Consider the following 10,642-nt stretch of genomic DNA (forward strand, 5'->3'; position numbering starts at 1 on the left):
TATTGCAATATACTGATTTTTAACAGATCTTTAAGCAGATATACCATGTGCATCAGTTAAGTTAAAGAACATACTACATACGACTTGAGTAGGTCCTTTGTTCCCCATTCACTGTATTTAACTATCTGAAGTTAGGCAAAAGGAATGTCTATTTCCAATATCAGTAACCCTGTTAAAATAAGACTATCACATCTCAAAGTTGCCTTTGGATGACAGCCTTTCAAGATAGCTACAAAATGTACAAGATGTGTGGGAACGTACAAGACTGTCAGTTCTCGGAATTGGAGCGAAGGTAGAATAAGAAGAGAAAGAGAGATGAGATGAAGGAAAAACACTGAGTAGCAGCTAAAAGGCAATGAGGAAACATTAGCATCCCTTTCCTGTGAGGGGCCATTCATTGTCAAGACTTGTCATTCAAGGTTTAGATTGGGAAGGCCAGGTTGAGGCAGGAGACTGAAACTTCAGGATGGAGGGCGAGAATGAAGCAGGAAGCTGAACTTAGGGGTTGAATCAAAGGGGTAAAGCAGCAATTTTCAACTAGTGTGCCAGGAAAGGTCTGCAGGTGTGCCTGTAGTGGAGTTTGAAGCATAGCAGTTGAAAATTGCTGGAAAACTCTTCTGGGTGCTGCGGCTCTGTACCTAGGGAAGCTGCCTGCTTGTGGCAGAAGATGAACAGATAATTCATTACTGCAGACATTACCCTAGAAACAGAGCCACAGAACCTGGACCAGTCTCCCAGAAGTGACAGCACAAGAGACCAAGACTGTAGAGAAGACCATAGAGGTCCATGTGCCTTGAAAATGTTGAAAATTTTTGGGTTACAGAGTCAAGGTTGAGGCAATGAACTAGGAACTAGTACTAGAAAGTCCTCGTGTTGATCTGTTGAACTAGCAAAAGCCAAAATGCAAATAAAGAGCTTTTCAAGGAAGTTCCACTCCTTCCTGGTTGTAGTTGGGCCCTGATCTGAGGCCAGGGTCTAGGCCCGCAACTTCCTCCTCTCAGACAGACTTATCAATGGAGAGGCCTTGGGAGGCCAAGCAAGCACTTCTCCACAATTCCTGAGCCTGAGTCTTGATCCACTGTCACAGTTTGGCAGGTATGATTTCCTGGAAGATTCCTAGGAAGTCCTGCAGATTGGTTTGAAAAGGGAGGATACAGGAACAGAAGAATTGAACGTTGTTGAAATGTTATTGAAATGGCACAACCTCTGAGGCCCTCCAGCCATGGGGTCAGCATCAGTGGATATTGAAATCTGTAGATGCTGAGCCTGAGAATAAGGAAGGTCCATTGTACAATGAAATGAAAGAATTTTTTAAATTCAATAAACGGTTTTCACTTTCCTCTCCCTACCCTTTATTAACTGCATGGATTATAGCACAATTATGAGCACTCTTCTGATTTTGTGTAATGCACAGAAGTATTGTGCTTTGTTTTTGCCAAATCTCTGTCCCAAAGCAGGATATTCTAGATGCGATACACTGCTGCAAATATCTCTACATAAATTCCTTCAAGGCTTCAAAGGAAAGAGACTCTATAATCTCTCTGCGGCTCTTGTTTTCCGCTGCGCCTATTACATCCAAGCAAGATCTCAACAGAATGACATGGCGATATGTAATGCCAGGAGATTTTTTATGGGAACAAGCGATGTGCATGTTTTTTTTTTTTTTTTACAAACTCCCTGGGACATGCAGGGAAGTTTTACAAACTTCCCTGGGTATCTAGCTGGAGCTTCCTCCATCCTTCCATAACACTGTAAATCACCTGAAATGCAGTCAAGAGCAGTCCTCCCCTATGGATCATTAGTACAGATACAGTTCAGCACCCCCAAGAGGTAAGGTTGTGGTATGTTACATTTCCATTACCTTATTGAAAAGGATTGAGCGCTTGCACTCCATCAGATTATTGGCAGGTAAAACCTTATTGTCATGATATTTTACAGCAAGGCACTTTATTTCAGAGAACAGAGACATTCTATTAAGATTCATAACTGTATTTGAAAATGTGTGTAAACTCCATCTCTGATACAGATATTACTTCCGAGTTGTATTTACTTTTTGTTATATAATCTCTCCGGCCCAGATGGCAGCTTTCATACTCATTTTCAACCAAGGGGCCTCAAAAAGCTCTCTGTTATTGAAGACCACTAGCTCAAAACACACATAAACATTAGCAATATCTCTGTCCTTTAACAATATTGCTTTTAGAATTCTGATCTTGGAGGAGCTAAGCTACCTTGATAAAGATGCTTCTTAGGATAACATTCTTTCCTCACTAAGGCAGCAATTGCTCTGGTTTCACTCAAGTTATTAAGTGTGAATGATGCATGACTTTTACGGTGACGCCAATCTTACACCTTGGTCTTATTGGTTCTTTGCTCCTGGTACACTAAAAATGCATTACTATTTATTGGGCTTTTTCAGTGTAATCCCTATCTGATCTTTTAGTATTGCCATGTCTGGCAGCAGGAAAAAAAAACAAGGATCCCAGCAGGTCTTCAATACAGCTGTATTTTAATAGCAAATACAGGCTGAACTGAAGTCCACCCCACAGTTACTACAGCTAAGTAAAAAGCTTTATGAGCTGAAGAGGTCCAATAAGCAATAACTATAACCCATAACACCCCCTGGAATACATGACACCCCTCCCCCTTAGTGAATATAGGGGCATTTGGTGGGCTGCTGTGAGACACAGGAAGCTGGACTAGATGGGCCTATGGCCTGATCCAGTGGGGCTGTTCTTATGTTCTTATGTTCTTAATATAGACCATTATCCAACAATGTGGTACCCTTCAGCAGTATACTTCAGCAGCTGTTGAAGGCCAGAAAACACAATTGTTCTTGCCATTTAATGATTTCTGCTGGGAGTAGCAGGTGCTTCAACTCTAGATTACTCTAAAGGAGACACTTCTGATGGTTCTGCTGTTGCCAAAAGACCCTGGGAAGAATGCCTTCTCAATCAGTCAACATGACCAATTGGACCCATCTACACACGTTGAGAAATGAGAAACCTGGCAAGATATGTTGATCCATCTCCTTCATACAATCTGGGTGTTGTCTGCACCATCGGTTCAGTCTTGCCACTTTCTCAGGGATTACAGGGAGCACTGGTGAAAGCCCAGCTACCTTTTCTGCCCACAAATTCCTTAAACTCAACTGATGTCAGCTAGAGATGTGAAGGCCCTGAAAAAAACCAGAAAATTCAGAAAAAAGTGTTGTTTTTTTTCCTGAAGCCTTTTTTGTTTTTATCCAAAAAATTGAAAAAATTGAAAAAAGAAAAAAAGAAAAAGAATTGATTCGGGAATGTTTTATTTTAACATGGTGAATACAATATTTTAAGACAACCTGTTCAAATATTTTCCAAATCATTTCTAAAAAATATGAATGGTATCAGATTATTCTAATTTCTGTGCGCTGAGGTCAAGCAAGTCCTAGGTTACAAACTGAACTCTCCAATATAAAAACAAGATGCATTTCTTCCTTTAGGAGGTGCTGCTATTGTCACAAGAAAAGAAAAAGGTTTCAGTTTTGTTTTTGCATATGGGTGGGTATGTTTGGTTCTGTTCTGTCCTCTTCATTAGGCCTCAAAGCATTGGAAGAACAGAGCAACAAAAAGGACCTGAAAGTATATACTTAAAAAGGTAAGAGTTTACACTTACCTGATTCCAGAAAACTGAATCATTTAACTACATTGGTTTATCTTTACAACCTTTATGTAAATAATAATTTAATTGCTACTAATCTGATTCTTTACTTTCCCCACCCACAACCATAGATTAGTGTCTTCTTGCAAACTAGCCATTGAATTATTTTTCTTTCCTACTCCTCTCACGAAAATGGTGAGACCAACATCTAGCATATGGATGCATTTTCACATTACAAGTTCTTCTGAGAAGAAAAATGTGATTTGCAAATATTATCAGATGACATATGCATTTCCAAATGCTACCAGGATGACAAAACACATTCTTGTATGTAACAAGTGTCCTGTAGATATTAAAATTTATAATTCCTTCTCCTCTCACATTTGTCCGTCCATCTGTAAGTAGAGCAAGACACAGTGCTTCATTAATTTTTCCTTGCACAGATTTCATTACACGTTAATATTCCGACTCCAAAAGAGGCTTGCTCAAAGAATGTTTGCTGGACAAATGGTATGATGATCTTAGTCATTTAAAAGCTTCCTGCCAGTATGTATTTTCAGTTATTGAAAATGGTGTTCTAGAAGAATACATTGCTCTTGCAAGAGCTTGATCAATTTTTCCTGATCTTCAGGTGTCATCTTGTCTACAAATGAAGTGGCAGATCTCGTGATCCACTGTTGTAAGTACTGACCTGGCATAACAAAAACCATGCTGCTGTCATGCACTACATGCACTACATGCACAAATGGTCAGAGATCCCACATGTACAACTGTGGATCCTGAACTGTTGCCAACATCCTGTTTTCCCCCACCATGTATGCAGTCTGTCCTAACTCCATTTTGGTTTCTGACTGACATTCGTAGGAACTAGGGAGATCCTGGAGGGGGTGAAGTCAAGCTGAAGTCTTAGGAGAGGTCATGCTAATCAAGGACCATTAAGGGGAAGGAAGGCTCTAGTGCCGTGGGGCATCTGTGGGTCTACTTTCCTCTAAGGCATTGGTTCCCAAACTGGTGGGGATTGCAGGAACATGATCCCCAGGATCATACTGCTGCTGGGGATGGGAGGGGGTTTTGCAATCACACACACACATACAGGATTTTAGGAGCTGCTTTCCATGGTCCATTCCCATACAACTGCAGTTTGAAGCATGGGGTTTGTATGTACTCCGTTGTGATGCTGAATATTAAGGGCTAGCGGAGAATAGAATTGGGCAATATGTCACATACTCAACTTCTTATGTAGAACACACTCCATGTTACAATGTTTTGAGCAACAACCAAACTACTGTTTGCCCATGAGAACTGAATCTGACAGGCATTAAAGTGAAAAGAAAAAGAATATAGACTCTTCTTTGAAAAGAAGTACTGCCATCATTACCTCACACTTTGTTCATATTATCATTTCAAGACTAAACATCTCTCTTGTCCATTTCCACACAACTGCAGTTTGAAGCATGGGGTTTGTGAGTGAATACTAAAACCAGATGGGCAGGATCCTTCACACATGATTGTCATCCTCTGTCTTGGCAGAGGCATGGGGGGGGAATGCAACTGGTCAGCCTCACATGGTTCCTATACGCATTCCCACATTACATTAAGGGAACTCCTGTTATGGAAAATGTACTGGCTCAGAACATGGATCAATACATTTTTTAAAATGCTTTCCTCCTTTGCAACTCCTTTGCATTTGAAACCAGTTGGGAAGCCTGACTTGAATACATTTGCAAGCACCCTTAGAAGTTTGTAGCCTCAAAGTTATGGAAGCCTTAGAAAGTTGCATTTTTCCCCCCATTGGCTGAGACTCATCTTAGCAATTTTGGTCTCAATAAGAACCATTATTCATTTCTGCCTTCATTGGTCTCTTTAGCTAGATTTTTTTTGGAGGGGTAATCTCCTCCTTGACTCTGACTTTTGGAGATAAAAGGGATTATTGTATCCTGCCAATTGAACATCAAAAGGACAATTTATGACAATGTTTTCAATTTACAGTTCCCACAGAGTTCCTTTCTAATACTCGTGTAGAATTTCCTTTAGCAATGAAGTGAAGCTAGCTGAACTGGCTGTCTTGGAGAACATCTCCAGAAAATTGGTCCATTTTTCTTTTGAATCTCATGCAGTATTTTTCAAAGAACTTCTTGTTTCTGAATTCTGTGACTCTTGCATTTAGAAATGAAGGATTTTTTTTTTATAACTGACAGCTTGCAAATGCTATTTTAAAGGCTTCAGAAGATGGATTTTTGAAAGTGCCACAAACTAGCCCCTTTTCTAATTAAAATTTCTTCAAATATATCCTCAGAAGACATCATGCATACAAACTAACTATAGTCAGACTACATGCCTTTATTTTAAAATCCCTTAGAATAATGTGCTAAGCTTTGTGTAGTTCTCTGTATTTGATGGTTGTCTGTGGACTTTGTTTTGATGACTGTGTGTGTTTCTCCCTTTCATTCCATTGATGTGCCACTGTCACTCTCCAACCTCAGCTTGCTTCACTATTGTTTTCCTACAGTTCTGTTTCTCTCTGTGCCTCTGTGACACAGCTGATGCTACAAGCAGGAGCATATGAGAGCTGAGGGCAGAATTTTCATTTCAATGACAAACATCTCTGCTTCTCAAAAGAGAAGCACAGAAAAATGTATCAGCAAATCACATCATGGACCTCAACTGTTATAATAGCCAACCGGTGTCCTACAGCACAACATTTCCATTTCTTAGCTGGTCACCTCTGAGTACAGGTAAAATATCTCCAGCGTGAATCTTGAGCACCTGCTCACAATTTGCTTGTTCGTGGCCGCCAAGGTTAACAATGCTCAGTGCCCGTATTCCCAGCCCAAACCCACCCCCTGAGGCTCTTTGGGCTTATGGCATTTAAATAGCTGGTGTAAGTTCAGGAATATCAATTGGCGACGAGGCAGCCTGCCAGGTAGTAGGTAAAAAAATATTTTTGCTTCCCTCTCCCAGGCTGTCAGCTCACTCCTCCAAAATTTATTTATTTTTCACATTTTGATTCTACCCTTCTTCCAAGGAGCTCAGAGTGGTATACATAGAGCCTCCTCTCCTTTTGTCCTCACATCAACCCTGTGAGATTGGACTGAGAAACAGAGAGAGAGAGAGAGAGAGAGAGAGAGAGAGAGAGAGAGAGAGAGAGAGAGAGAGAGAGACTGGCCCAAGGTCACCCAGGAAGCATCATGACTGAGTGGGGATATGAATCTGAATCTTCCAGGTCCAACTCCTGAACCATTACACCGTCCTGACTCTTGTAGTGCATTCTGTTGACAATGTTGTATTGTTTAAATTGTGGAAATAGGATTGGGGCCTTATTACAGTCCTATGCTTGTCTACTGAGAAATAATTCCAAGAAGTAAATTCCATTGAGTTCAATGGGATTGATTTCCAGGTAATTGAGGATTACGCTGTTGGCAACCTTCAGTCTCGAAAGACTATGGTATCGCGCTCTGAATGGTGGTTCTGGCACAGCGTCTAGTGTGGCTGAAAAGGCCAATCCGGGAGTGACAATCCCTTCCACACCGGGAGCAAGTGCAGTCTGTCCCTGGTGTTTCTCCCTGGCTATGGGCCTTCCTTCTTTGCCTCTTTGCCTCAGACTGTTGGCCAAGTGTCTCTTCAAACTGGGGAAGGCCATGCTACACAGCCTGCCTCCAAGCAGGCCGCTCAGAGGCCAGGGTTTCCCACCTGTTGAGGTCCACTCCTAAGGCCTTCAGATCCCTCTGGCAGATGTCCTTGTATTGCAGCTGTGGTCTACCTTTAGGGTGCTTTCCTTGCACTTCACCATAGAGGAGATTCTTTGGGATCCGGCCATCATCCATTCTCACAACATGACCGAGCCAACGCAGGCGTCTCTGTTTCAGCAGTGCATACATGCTAGGGATTCCAGCTCGTTCCAGGACAGTGTTTTTGGAACTTTGTCCTGCCAGGTGATGCCGCGGATGCATCAGAGGCAGCGCATGTGAAAAGCGTTCGGTTTCCTCTCCTGTTGTGAGCAAAGAGTCAATGACTCACTGCAGTACAGAAGTGTAATCAGGACGCAAGCTCTGTAAACCTGGATCTTGGTATGTTCCGTCAGCTTCTTGTTGGACCAGACTCTCTTTGTGAGTCTGGAAAATGTGGTAGCTGCTTTACCGATGCGCTTGTTTAGCTCGGTATCGAGAGAAAGAGTGTCGGAGATCGTTGAGCCAAGGTACACAAAGTCATGGACAACCTCCAGTTCATGCGCAGAGATTGTAATGCAGGGAGGTGAGTCCACATCCTGAACCATGACCTGTGTTTTCTTCAGGCTGATTGTCAGTCCAAAATCTTGGCAGGCCTTGCTAAAATGATCCATGAGCTGCTGGAGATCTTTGGCAGAGTGGGTAGTGATAGCTGCATCGTCTGCAAAGAGGAAGTCACGCAGACATTTCAGCTGGACTTTGGATTTTGCTCTCAGTCTGGAGAGGTTGAAGAGCTTTCCGTCTGATCTGGTCCGGAGATAGATGCCTTCTGTTGCAGTTCCAAAGGCCTGCTTCAGCAGGACAGCGAAGAAAATCCCAAACAAGGTTGACACAAGAACACAGGCCTGCTTCAGGCTTAAATTTTGTGTGTGGATGTGTGAGTGTGTATGTGTGTTGGGGGGAGACCACAGTGCTGCACTGTGTTTTCTGCACCTATAATTCAAATGTACCACATTCCAGCTCAAACACACACACAAAATTTGCCTGGAAGTAGAATGACTATACAAGGAAACAGTCTTTTTCACTTAACGAGGGGAGGACTCTGTATTTATAGAATCATAGAACATAAGAACAAAAGAGCCCCACTGAATCAAGCCAAAGGCCCATCTAGACCAGCTTCCTGTATCTCACAGTGGCTCACCAAATGTTTCAGGGAGCACACAAGACAACAAGGCACAACCTGCATCCTGGTGCCATCCCCTGCACCTGGCAATCTGAGGTCGCCCACCTCTAAAATCAGCTTACACATATCTACCATGACTTGTAACACATACCTACCATGATGGACTTTTCCTCTAGAGTTGGAAGGGACCCACAAGGTCAACACCCACAAAGTATGGAATGTAAATCTGTACTAATGTCCTTTGAGTTCCTCTATATCAGGGGTGCCCAAACCCCAGCTCTGGGGCCACTTGTGGCCCTCGAGGACTCCCAATCTGGTCCCCAGGGAGCCCCCCAGTCTCCAATGAGCCTCTGGCCCTCTGGAGACTTGCTGGAGCCTATGCTGGCTTGATGCAACTGCTCTCAGTGTGACAGCCAACTGTTCGACTTCTCACATGAGCTGTGGGACGAGGGCTCCCTCCACTGCTTGCTGTTTCACATCTGTGATGCAGCAGCAAAGGAAAGGCTGACCTTGCTTTGTGCAATGCCTTTTATAGGTCTTGAGCTATTGCGAGACCGTCATTCATTCATATAAGTTCCATCTCTAACATATTCATTTATGTAAATTTATTCAAATTTGAAATGCAAATTAATTCCTTTTTTCCCCTGACCCCCAATACAGTGTCAGAGAGATGATGTGGCCCTCCTGCCAAAAAGTTTGGACACCGATGTTTTACATTTAAAATTTATTTGGATAGATTTCCAGAAAGAAAGATACAAGAAACTATGTGCATGGGGGTGGGAGGGTAGGGGAGGAAAATGAGCAACACTTTGGAGCTCTATGGTCAGGAAGACCTCATGTTCCTGCCGTAAAAAGAGATATCTACTCTTTTATTGGGAATATGACCAAAGCACCGGCTGCTGCCCTGGCTATGTGCCTGACTGCAAATGAGATGGGAGAATTTCACCTCCTGGCCAAAGCTTACTGTGATGCTGATGACAGCAGAAATTTGAGAACTGACCATTAAAGAAATGCAGTTGGCAACTCATGTGGACTGCCATTTCATCTGGGAGCAGAAATACATTTCAACACCAAGTAGAAGGGCTTGGCTTGTCCTCACTGTTCTGATCAGTGACATGGTGCTTCCGTGATCAGATGACACAATACATGTATTTTTTTATTTTTTATTTTTGCAGAAATAGTGATGTAAAAGAAATCCCCAGCTATAAATTTGGTTCACATGAACCTTGGCAAAGATCTAATGCAATAATGGTAAAAGAGCATTAGTGGTGCCATCAGGGCAAGGCATTTATGACAAGGAATGTTTGTATTTAAATTATAAAATATTATCTGGAAAATTTCAAAAACAATCATCAGATTCTTTACTTATCCCCATATTAACAGGCCTCTATTCACAGCAGCAACATCAGCAGTTGCAAGGGCACACAGCCAGGCAAAGGGGAAGTGAAATGCCTAAAATTTCCTCCAAACCTGCTGTGTGGATGGACCAACCCTGTGGTACCCTCTGCATTCCCTGATTAGGGTTATAAGAAGCAGGCACAACTAATACAAAACAACAAGTAGGATGGTTAGTTAGCAGGAATGGAAATTCAAATCAGGTGACTCGAGTACAAGTTGCAAAACACATGTTTTTGCTGACTTGTTTACACTCAAGTCACCCATGTCGATGACTTGGGCATTGACTTGGGCCTGAGGCAACTGAGGGTCCAATCCTATCCAGTTTTCAAGCACCGGTGCAGCCGCAATGCAGCCCCAAGGTAAGGGAACAAATGTTTCCATGCTTTAAGCGGACCTCTGTGACTGCTGCCCCACCACAAGATGCAGTGCATGCCCCGTTGGCACAGCTGCACCAGCACTGGAAAATTGGATAGGATTGGGCCCTGACTTGGCACTTGGTCCCCACTCATGCAGATTTGAATCTGTCTGTGTCTGGTTGTGCTTGCTTACTTTCTTCATGGTGTGAAAGATCTCATGGGGCTATTATTTAGACTGGGTGAGCAGCAGGGATATTCCATCCATGAAGCAGGGTGAATGTGTTTCTTTTGCATCCTGTGGAGGTGGGACGGGGGAGGTGAGAGCGGGCTCTTGTCTGTCTCTGAAGGAACCATTTATTATTGGACGAAGGATATTGGACGAAGGATGGGCGGTCTGATAT

The sequence above is a fragment of the Tiliqua scincoides genome, chromosome 3 (assembly GCF_035046505.1).
Source record: "Tiliqua scincoides isolate rTilSci1 chromosome 3, rTilSci1.hap2, whole genome shotgun sequence".
Classification (NCBI taxonomy): domain Eukaryota; kingdom Metazoa; phylum Chordata; class Lepidosauria; order Squamata; family Scincidae; genus Tiliqua; species Tiliqua scincoides.